At 31.9% G+C, this 12,370-nt stretch overlaps 1 protein-coding gene across 1 annotated transcript in view; it reads left to right on the top strand.

Annotated features, from left to right (window-relative positions):
- The first annotated feature begins 1,578 nt into the window (after positions 1 to 1,578).
- The window catches only part of LOC129939521 (protein limb expression 1 homolog), a 187,249-nt gene continuing 176,457 nt past the window's right edge, over positions 1,579 to 12,370 (top strand). The window contains exon 1 of the mRNA XM_056047559.1: positions 1,579 to 2,767. The gene's annotated coding sequence lies outside the window, so the exon portion shown is untranslated. The remainder of the gene's footprint in view (positions 2,768 to 12,370) is intronic.

Below are 12,370 nucleotides of genomic sequence, written 5' to 3'. Positions count from 1 at the left end.
CAGTTACCTGGAATGTCTCTATGGCCCGGCACCTAGTAAAGGTGAATATTAAACTGTTGTGCCATCTCCATTAGAGATCATCGACAGTTATGGACTGTTATAGAGTTTGTAGAGGCAGAGTCCAGTCCCAGTGATTTAGTAGCAGTCTGACTATCTGAGAAGATACGGATATCATATGTTGATATCACGTTCTTTTTAAGCCAGGAAAAGACCTCTTTTATTGCTAAAAGTTCCGCCTGGAACACGCTACAATGATTGGGAATTCGGAATGAGAGACTTGATTTCAATCACATTTCCCTTCAAGTCTGAATAAAAAACAACAAAGTTTAAACATTTTGCTATCAACGAAGATTTTGTAACTTATATAGAAAATTTGATGAGTATCAACATTTTTGACAATCACAATAAGTTTATCAATAAAACTATTCACAATAGACACACAGTTAACACTCTCTCTTCCACAATTCATACTTCACAACTTCGCATTTTACTTTTATGATTTCACACTGCACATTTCAAAACATCTGCTCTACATATAAACTTTCAACTTCACACGTTCCGCTTAAAACTCCAGTCGTGCGTCGCGTCGTCGTGCGTCGCGTCGTAGTGCGTGGCTTCTTTGTGCGTCGTAGTCTTTCGCACTTCACAATTTCCTTCTTCATAAGTACTTCTTAAAATTACATTTTTAAAATGTGCTACTCAATTAGCATCTAAAGACTAATTCCGCATTCAATTGATGTTATCTCCAACACTCACGGATTGGGTAAGTAAATTAAAGGTGTCATAAGCAACCAATAAGCGAATACAACTACTGCGTCTTCTTCAAATCCACTTATGCTTCTATTCATGGTTTGCCCTTTCAGGAATACGTGTAAATGTATCTACCTGCATAATATATCTAACCCACTGAATATCCCCCTCACCCACTCACATATAAAAATCAAAGGCGATTCAAGTTAACAGTTGCTAAAGTCTAAAGTCTATTCAATATAAAGGTTACTTTATTTCTAAACCTAACGGAAAAAAACATATTAAAGGACAAAACTCATACAATTATGATGCAGTGGTGTCTTATATACCCATAATAGGCAGCGTAGGTGCGCTTAACAAATTTTTATAAGCTTCCTCTTCTAAAGGCATCAAATCATCAAAGCCCTAATCGAAGGAACAGAAAAAGTATAGGTACCTGTGTAGTGTATAAATATGATGAAGGGGGAAGGGAATAAGAAGTGCGTTTCCTCTCTTTTTCTCCATCTAGCTTTTTGAAAGTTTTTCTTTTATAACATTAGATTGGAGCTCCCTCTGCTGGTGCCATCAACTTACCACTAAAACTACCATCATCCATCGCACATCGAACCAAACCACCAACCAACCAACTTGTTGTTGGTTACCTACCTACCTCTGTCCTATTCCCCATACTAGTTGTTGTTGTTGTTGTCGTCTTCGTCGTCCTCGCCATTTCGTCGTTGTCGTAGTCGTCACAATCTCAAAAGCCCAGCTCAACTTAGCTCAGCTCCGGTTGGACTTGCAAAGCCAATCATCAACTCCACTCAGTTGTTGCCATAACTTCATCGTTAGCGGTCTTGCACATATCAACTGTGTGTTAAAAGAAAAAGAAAAGCGCGTGCGCCATCTAGAGTTAAATTCTTGTACGAAATAAATATTTTCCTTCGCCTGGTGTATACATAGCTTCACCGTTATATCAGGTAAAAAATTCTTCTCTAGGAGATTCTTTTGTCTGTGCGAATTTTCGCGAATTTCAATTTTCATTCCCATTTGCTGAATGGGATGATGCGGTATTTTCTATAAAAATTGTAAACCTAGCCAAAGTCAAACTTTTGCGTTTTCGAGTTCTTTAAGCGATCGTGTGGTGTATTAAGTTTAAGTTAACACTCGCTGATGTCTGTTGTGTCTTGTGTGAGTTGTTAACACCAAACCAAAATATCGATTCGGTTTTAAAACAACAAATCTAAGCGAACGATTTTTTTTGTTTGATTTTTTGATATCAAAAGTCGGTGCACGTAATTTGATGTGAATTTATTGGGAATCAATAATAAAAATAATAAAATTGTGTGGTATAATTCATAAAAATATTTCCAAACAAGATATTAATATACTCCAAACTCCACTAACTTATAAAGATAGAGTTGGAGAGGACGGGTGGGGTTAGATCTTAAGGTGGTCAAAGAGACTACAGACGACGAAAACGACGACGCACGGACGGACGGGTGTTTTTTAAAGGTATCGTTCTTCAAGTGAATAAAGTGCACCAGTGCCACAAGACCAAAGCGCGAGCGAGTGATCGGTGGGAAGTACATCTTATATAGGTATTTTACCTGTCTTTGGGTAAATTCGGTTTACTATTTTGTCCATTGTGTGCTTCAAGCCTTCAAGTGCTGCGGTTTCTTTATTTGAGATTTGAGAAGGGAGCAAATTCCTTTTGCGCTTAGTTTCGATTTTACTATTTTTATTGTGATTTTTATTAATTTCGTTTATTCTTATGTGTTGGCCGTGTTATTGTTATTGGTACCAATAACCTATACCGTACCGTACCGTACACCTAGTGCTATACATAGTTTAATTCGTGAATCACTTCGAGATAAAGAAGAAATATCAATAAAATAAAAGAGAGTGTGTGTTGAATTTCAGTTTGCCGGGGGACTTATTTGTATACCTATGCGGAAGTCGCAGAATAGGAACGAGTTGGAGGTGTTTCTTTAAGTTTTAATTTTTAACGGCAGTCAATTTGCGCACATATTTGTCACATGTAAGTATGATTTTTGTTTGGAATTATTTTTATTTGATTTCGATTTGATTTGAGCTAAAATTAACAAAATTGCCTCCAAAACTTTGTTGAGATAAAAGTTAGCAAAGCATTCAAGTTAAAATTTTATGTTTTCATAGTTTCATATTTTATATTATTTAACTCTCAAAAATGCTTTATTTCGATCTTTATTTTGGCAGATGATTGAGGGTTTTACTGTCGTGATAGAATCTTCTTAGAAAAATTGATTTAGGAGAATAAAATAATATTTCAAAAATAATTTTTTTAGTATCATTTAAAATTTTTGCTCATTTTTCTCCTTACTCAAAATTATCTTAAATGGTTTTAAAGCAATGATTTAAAGCTTATTCTAGAAAAATGCACCTGTATGTCTTAAAACCGTTCTTTTTTTGTTGTATAATATGAAGCTAAAAATATGGAGGTAATATTTGATGTTAGGTTAGTTCATTTTAGTTTATTTCATCCAACAAAGTTACAAGACTTTAGTGATGACATGAAAATGATAATAAATAAAAAGAGGCTGGGATGCGACCCACTCTGATAACTTCCCATCCCGTCTGTCGATTTGTCTTAAATTAGTTTTAAAAAGTTGTAAGTTGAATTTTTCTTAAAAATTGTAAAATTACCAACAATATTTTTTATATAAAGAAATATTTTAATTTGAAATTCTAGTTTTATTAAATAGATTTTTAGTCGAAAACAAGTTTTTACCATTTCTTAAATTTGTAAAAATTGGATGAATGAAATTAATTTAAAAGGTATCAAGAACCGAACATTAATTTTTACCAAATTTGAGTACTATTTCTGGAAGATTTTATTTTCTTATGAAAAAAGGGACTGTTGGATTTTTATAAAAAAAACTACCGAATATTTTCTGTCAAATAAAAAAAGTTTGAAGACAATATTTTTAATTTTTGAAAAGCTATTTGAGTCGAAAGTAAATTTTTACCAAGTTTTAGTATTGTTTTTTTGTTAGGTTTTTTTTTTGTAAAAAAACAGTTTTTTTCAGAATGTTGAAAACAATATTTCTAATAAGTTAAAATTGGTTGAAAGCCATAATCTCATATTTTTGAAAAGATATTTGAGTCGAAAATCATTTTTTACCAACTTTTGTTAAATTTTTTAGTTTTATTTTTTTGTAAAAAAAACTTTCAATTCGATTTTTCTTCAAAATTTGACCAGATGTTAAAACGTTATTTTTCGTTTTGGAGATAAAATCATAATTTTTCGTAAAATTTTCGAGGTAATAAATATTTCAAATATTATTTTTTTTTTCTGTTTATTTGATTTATAAAAAAACCGTTTGTTAGATTTTTTTTCCAAAAATATACGTTACAATATATTATACAAAATGTAATTCAAGTCTCATTGTTTTTGGTTCCTGAGATATTTAGGGTTAACCAAAATGTTTACATTTTTTTTAAAGTGGTATGGTAAAAATTTTATTCAGAGCCCTTTCTGCATCTTTCTGCCTTTTTATCTGTAAAACAAAAGTCTATATCTCTTCTGGTTCTTGAGCTATCTACGACGAAAAAAACGTCGCGTACGTTCAAGTGTACGTACACACGCGCACACAGACATCTTTCTAAACATCTTGTATTTCGACTTTAGGGCCCTTGAAACGTCGAAAAATGTCAAAATTTTCAATTTGACAAATCGGACCCATTACAATAACTTCCTATGCGAAGTTAAAAATGAAGCTGAGGTGCTACCCACATTGATAACTGCCCATCCGTCTGTCCGATTGTCTGGCTTAACACTTTAAAAAAACATTTATAATATTTTTTTTGTGTGAAATAAAAATGTAAAGTCTTTCTTTGTTTTCCTAATACTCGATTCGAAAACCATTTCCTATATCAGTTGTTTTTGTCAGTTTTTGTGTTTTTTAATAAAGTTGTCAGTTGGATTTTTCTAAAAAAAAAAAAACTAATAATTACCAAAAATATTTTACATATGATGATTTATACCGATATAAATGAATACATAAATTGGGTGGCGCAACAGTCCGTTGAGAACTAGTTCCTAGTGACTTACAATTTTTAACCATTCCTGTGTTCGAGTACTGTTGTCAGGGATGGAGGGGACCCACAGTTTTAAGACGAATCCGAACGGCTGATTTGAGAATTCACTTTTCATGACAAGAATTACTCTTGGAGAATTTGTCAATTCTTCGCAAGAGGAAATACGCGTGAAAAAACTTGAGATGGCATAAGCAGTGATCGAACCCAAGACCTCTAGAATGACAGTCCAATGCACCATCATGTCACGGTACAGATGTACAGAGTTTTAAAAATTCAATTTTTTACTGACTTAAAAAGATTTTTTTCAAGTTTATTCATCATTTTCTTTTGTTTTTTTTGTTGTAAAATTATAACATAAAATATTTTAAATTTATAATTGTAAAGAAAGGAACAAATTTCGTGGACATATTCTGCATTTCACTTATTGTGAGTACCCTTTGCGAAAGTGAATTTGGGTGTTCCACAATTCATTATTGTGAATTTGATTTTCGAACATGCAAATGGATGTTCTGTATTTCGGTTTGTTCCATTTTTTAGAAGCATTAAAATCCCATTTTTTATTTCTGTGAATTGATCTTTAAAAGCTTCCATCTGCTAGGAATCGGAGGGTTGCAGCAAGTTTTTGACTTGAAGGAATCGATGAAGATATTATGAAAGCTTCTATTTCCCCTAGAACATATAAAAGAGCGTCTTTGCTCAATCTAAAATTACAATAAAAGTTTAAAAGAGGAAATCAAGAATTTACTCTATGTATCAGAACAATTCTATATAATTTACACACACTTACATTTTGACAGGTAAATCCAATATATTTGATTTGTCTCGCAAAATTTATCTACTTATTTTTTTCTCTTGAATTCTGCTTCCTTATTTCACTTAAAATTGCCAATAATATTTAATCCATCTTCAAAACAGCAAACATTTTACTTCAGAAAAAAAAAATAAAAATGGATGATCCTTCAGTTCTGACAGTCGAATTGAAAATTTTGACATTTTTCGACGTTTCAAGGTTTTTAGTCTAAATAAGAAGATTTTTTGTGAAATGCCTGTGCGTTTGTATGTGTGTTCATTCGTACGTCCTTATGTTCAGGATGTTTTTTTGTAGTCCATATCTCAAGAACCAGTAGAGATATCGACTTCAAAAAAATGTTGTCATACACATAATAATGCAGAAAAATACAGAAAGGACTCTTAAAAAAATTAGTGGGTGTTTTTTTTGGCAATTTAAAAAAATTGGTTAAACCAAAATAACTCACGAACCAAAACGCTAGCGACTTGAATTAAATTTTATATTATAATGTGATAATAAAAAAGTATTTAAAACAAACAAATCATATGTACGTTTTTTTTTATAAATCAAAGACACTGCCAAAAAATAATTGTCACATCGAATAACTGGAAACAAAAAAGGGTTAGTTCTCCGAAATAATTGTGTGTTACGATAACGTTTTTGACATCTGGGAAAATTAAAAAAAAAATCGAATTTATAGTTTTTTGTATTAAATGAAAAAACCGAAGAAGAAAACATTACTAAAAAGTGGTAAAAATTTACTTTCGACTCAAATATCTTTTCGAAAATTAAAAAAAAATATATTGGCTTCAATTTGATTTCTTTTAAAAACATTGTTTCCTACATTCCTTATTTTTTTTTATAAAAATGTAACAGCCAGTTTTTTTCATACAAATTTAAATCTACAAAAATAGTACGCAAACGGTACTAAAATCGGTGAAAATTGTTTTTTTTTTTTTACTAAGAAATCTCGTTAACAAAAATAGGTTTTGAAATTAAACTATTTCATCATATTCAAAATATTGTTGGTAATTTTTAATGTTGTTTAGAATATTTCAACTGAACATTTTTGTTAGCAAAACACAAAGACTGCAAACCATTTAAGCAAGACAAATCGGCAGAAGGGATGGAAAGTTATCAGTGTGGGTCGGTGATCGAATATTATCGCTTAATAAAATGTATATAAACTTAATTAAAAAAAAAAATTCGATCTCTTGTAAGCATAATCACCGGACATAATCTATTAGGTTATCATAAGAAAAAGATGTGGATCAGTTCAGATGATCTATGCAGAAGATGCGGTGACGAGGAGGTGCATAAAGACACTCCGCACTTTCTGTGTCACTGTCCCGCACTCTCCAATCACAAAAAAATCACGCATGCACATACATCTTTCTAAAATTCTTTTATTTCGACTTTAGGGCCCTTGAAACGAGAAATGTCAAAATTTTCTATTTGACAAATCGGACCCATTACAATAACTTCCTATGCGAAGTTGAAAATGAGGCTGAGGTGCTACCCACATTGATAACTGCCCTTCCGTCTGTCCGATTGTCTGGCTTAACACTTTAACAAAACATTTATAATATTTGTTTGTGTGAAATAAAAATTTGAAGTCTTTCTTTGTTTTCCTAATACTCGATTCGAAAACCATTTCCTATCAGTTGTTTTTGTCAGTTTTCGTGTTTTTTTAATAAAGTTGTCAGTTGGATTTTTCTAAAAAAAAAACTAATAATTACCAAAAGTATTTTATATAATGATGATTTATACCGATATAAATAAATAAATAAATTGGGTGGCGCAACAGTCCGTTGAGAACTAGGTCCTGGTGACTTACAATTCTCAACCATTCCTGTGTTCGAGTACTGTTGTCAGGAATGGACCCACAGTTGAAGTTGAATCTGAACGGATAATTTGAGAATTCACTTTTCACAAGAATTACTCTTGGAGAATTTGTCAATTCCTCGCAAGAGGAAGTACCCGTGAAAAACTTGAGATGGCATAAGCAGTGATCGAACTCAAGACCTCTAGAATGTCAGTCCATTGCACCATCATGCCACGGTACAGATGTACAGATATGGACATTAAAATAGACCCGCCAAACAGAGTTAAAAATTCAATTTTTTACTGACTTAAAAAGTTTTTTTTTTTTAAGTTTGGTCTTCATTTTCTTATTTTTTTTCTTTCAAACAAAAATTACCCATTTTTGTTGTAAAATTATAACATAAAATATTTTAAATTCATAATTGTAAAAAAAGGAACATTTCGTGGACATGTTCTGCATTTCACTTATTGTGAATACTCTTTGCGAAAGTAAATTTGGGTGTTCCATAATTCATTATTGTGAATTTGATTTTCGAAATGCAAATGGATGTTCTGTATTTCGGTTTGTTCCATTTTTTAGAAGCATTAAAATCCCATTTTTTATTTCTGTGAATTGATCTTTGAAAGCTTCCATCTGCTAGGAATCGGAGGGTTGCAGCAAGTTTTTGAATTGAAGGAATCGATGAAAGTATTATGAAAGCTTCTATTTCCCCTAGAACATATAAAAAAGCGTCTTTGTTTAATCTAAAATTACAATAAAAGCTTAGAAGAGGAAATCAAGAATTTACTCTATGTATCAGAACAATTCTATATAATTTACACACACTTACATTTTGACAGGTAAATCCAATATATTTGATTTGTCTCCCAAAATTTATCTACTAATTTTTTTATCTTGAATTCTGCTTCCTTATTTCACTTAAAATTGCCAATAAAAAAAACAGCAAACATTTTACTTCAGAAAAAAAAAATAAAAATGGATGATCCTTCAGTTCTGACAGTTCGAAGCAATTTCGAAGTTTTCGAAATCGATCGAATTGAAGAACATGCAATTTCATTTCACTTGAAATTGAAAAGTAATTTCAATTCACTTTCGATCGATATTCGGAACATGGACGAAAGATTTAAAAAAAATTAAATGCAAATCTATTCTGGATTTAAAAATTATTTTAATATCTGGTAGCCTGGCCCCTACCTCATCCTCCACAGTGCGGTTTAATTTTTTGTTAAATGTTTCCCAACCGCACATTTTAAATCTCCCCCAAAATGTGCTTTGGGATTTAAGTCAGGAATTAGGATGGTCACTGCAATACGCTGATTTTTCGGGTTTTTAAAATATTTTTGAACAGATTTGGATGTGTGCTAAGGGTGGTTGTCCTGCTGTGGAACACATTTAAGAGGCAGGTTTTCGTCTGTATAAGGCAGCATCGTATCTTCGTGATATTCACCTTCAAATTTTAAACCATTTTACCCTCAATCAAATGTATTGGTCCAACACCATACCAAGAAAATTAACCTACCATTCTTGACCGTTTTCTGGGTGAATTTGGAATTCAGTTCTTTCAAATTAAGACTACTAATGATTTGTCTGACATCACTCCCGAACAAATTTATCTTTGTTTCGTCCATCCACAAAACATTCCTCCACTTTTTGCCTCCATCTGAATTTAAACCGCGTTGTTATATTTTGTTTTCCTTTGAAAAGGTACCATTCTTGCGATCCTTTTGAGCAAGTTAGCTTCAACAAGTCTTGTACGAACAGTTCTGGGAGTTATTGGGAGTTATTGGAAGCTATTTGGAAAAAATTTGTAGACCAAAGCTGGAAATAAAAATGACCAATCGTACCAAAAAAGGACCATAATAATTTGTGTCCACAACGTTTTTTAACTTCCCATAGGAAATTATTGTAATCGGTCCGATTTGTCGAATTGAAAATTTTGAAATTTTTCGACGTTTTAAGGTTTCTAATCTAAATAAAAGATTTTTAGTGAAATGTCTGTGCGTTTGTATGTGCGTTCATTCGTTCATTCGTACGTCCTTATGTTCAGGATGTTTTTTTGTAGTCCATATCTCAAGAACCTGTAGAGATATCGACTTCAAATAAATTTTGTCTTACAGATAATAATGCAGAAAGATACAGGAAGGACTCTTAAAAAAATAAGTGGGTGCTTTTTTTTTTCAGCAATTTAAAAAAAAATGGGTTAATCCAAAATAACTTTTTCTTTTATTGTTTTTTAATGTTTCCTACATTCCTTAATTTTTTTATAAAAATATAACATCCAGTTTTTTTCATACAAATAAACAAAAATAGTACGCAAACGTTACTAAAATCGGTAAAAATTGTGTTTTTTTTTACTAAGAAATCTCGTTAACAAAAATAGGTTTTGAAATCAAACTATTTCATCATATTCAAAATATTGTTAGTAATTTTTAATATTGTTTAGAATATTTCAATTGAACATTTTTTTAACAAAACACGAAAGACTGCAAACCATCTAAGAAAGACAAATCGGCAGAATTGATGGAAAGTTATCAGTGTGTGTCGGAGATCGAATATTATCGCTTGATAAAATGTATATAAACTGAATTTAAAAAAAAATGTTTTTGCCAACCAAACGCTATGGTTATTTTTTTCATCTGATGATCTTTGGCCAGCATTATATTATTAATGGTATCAAAATTTAGTCCGCCTTTCGTTTAAATCAAATCAAAATTTAAAAAAAATGTCCACTTAACAACAGCTGAACTGTGAGGAAGTAACATCAAGTTATAAACGAACTTGCCTTAATTTGAAAACCGACCTCTTTCCCAAAATTCTGACATGTCCATATTATCCGTATGATTTGAGATGTAGTAATTTTGAGATGTTGGGCCATCTGTCAATAAGTTGTGAAATAAATGCATTCAGCGTGTGCATTCAATGATCGTGCATTTGTTATGAGTGCGTTCATTGAAATACATTTATGTATGGTTTACAAATGAAAACTACTTAAAATTATGACCAAATTTATCTTTCAGTCTTCTCTTTTGGGGTTGTTTTGCTTTGTTTTCCCCTCTGTTTTTTGGGTCTCTGCAGTTAAATTGCTTTTGCAAGCAACTTGAGAGATCTGCTCATTATTCTGTTATTTCCCTCACTTCATAGAACTAAAATGACAGCTTTTTCTTCTAGGTTATTCATTGTTTGTCAGCTCTGGTATTCTCCCTCTTAAACACTTCCATTTTTATAAAGTATTAAACATTTTTTTCTGTAGAAGTGGTTATATTCTAAGCCACAATACTCCAGCTTACACTTTACGGAGAAGAGATAGGAATCTTGCTATCATTCTTGTGCTCAGTACTCATAGATTTCCCAACTTTTATTCCTCAGTAGCACCTAGACTATTCAATACAAGCTGCTAAAAGAATGCACTCTATTTCCTCCGCCACCTGTAGCTTAGCATTCGTTTTTGTTCTCAACCATTTTTCTCTTGATGTATGCCTTCAAATTCTAACCACTCCTAAGAATTGAATTAAATTATAAAAAAGTTTGGACTACTCTATTCAAAATTTACTTTTCTCCAGCTAGAGGTGTCCTTAGAAGGTGGGCCTAGGCTATTTAATTCTGTTTTTACTGCTTCCCAAAAGGAATTTACTTTTGAATTACACGATTCTTTTCATATATTTTATTTATTTATCTAATTTATCTTCGCACGCTAAATATTTTTTTTTTTCGTTTTCAATTGAACTCCGATCAAAATAACTGTGCGTAGAAAAAACTGCCAGACTTCCGATTCATTCGGGGCTAGTGATACCATTTTTTACGAACTCCGAATTTCGTAGCAAATTTTTTTAGTACGCCGCCGGCCGGGAACAATGATACTGTTTTTCGACTACGAATCTATTACGACACGGGACCTGTGAAAAGGCTGAATAAAATTTATAATTAAACACAGTGTTACACACGTAAATAAATACATTAAAAATGGAAAAAATACTATTATAAATTGCTAAAAACTAATTAAAAATTTCGCAATTAAGATTGTGTATTAACATTTAACAACACAAATTATTCAATTAATAAATTCAATCATATCGTAAACAATATTGGCTTCTCTTAAACACCTGGACAATGGTTCATTAGCAGCATAATTTGTTCTGTGAAATTGAACATTAAAAAACGGTTGGTTTCTTAGCATATCGTGACGATTTGCCTATACGTCACGAATCAACATTACTTCAAAAAATGTTCTCAAATAATAAGAGGAAAGATTCCAAAGTATTTGTACTTTATACCATAAGAAATCAAATATTTATATGCTTTTAACCGCGACTTCGTCAGCATTAAATATTTTTTTTTTTTGGTTAGTAGTATGAAAAAACCTGAGCTGTACTTTTTTGTACGTATGGATGTTTGAATTGTGCAGAGATGGGATGAGGCCATACTAAGTGTGATTGTCATAGGTTAGATAAGTTAGGTTTTACATTTTAAGAAGAAGATAGGTAACTGCAATACATTTTTTTTTCTTCCTTGGTCAGAACGTAAAGATTTTGTGGGCTTGACACTAAGTCCATGGGAAAAACTGTTTTTTCTCTAACTTTACACCTGCAGCTTTCAGGGTTTGACCCTGAGCTTTATTTATTGTTATTGCAAATGCTGCTTTCAGAGGAAACTGCACTCTTTTTTCAACTGAAACGGCAAATCGGTTGGAATTATCGGAATGCGGGGAATTAAAGCATTTTTTCCTTTTGCTATTCCTGTCATGATTATACCTTTTATAATATTTCGTCCTAGGTGAGTAATCTGTAGTCGTGTACCATTACATAACATTGATGCGTCAAGATTTCGCATTAACAGGACTGGAACACCAACCTTCAATCTCAACTTATGAGAAAGCCCCCTGATAATTCAAAAGAATTAAGACACTATAGGGGTATTCTACCGCTTTTGACCCCTCCCGCGTACTCGCCCGT

Source organism: Eupeodes corollae, chromosome 1 (genome assembly GCF_945859685.1).
Source record: "Eupeodes corollae chromosome 1, idEupCoro1.1, whole genome shotgun sequence".
In the NCBI taxonomy this organism is placed as follows: Eukaryota; Metazoa; Arthropoda; class Insecta; order Diptera; family Syrphidae; genus Eupeodes; species Eupeodes corollae.
Note: the sequence above shows the minus strand (reverse complement) of the source record. Positions and strands in the feature narration are given on the sequence as shown.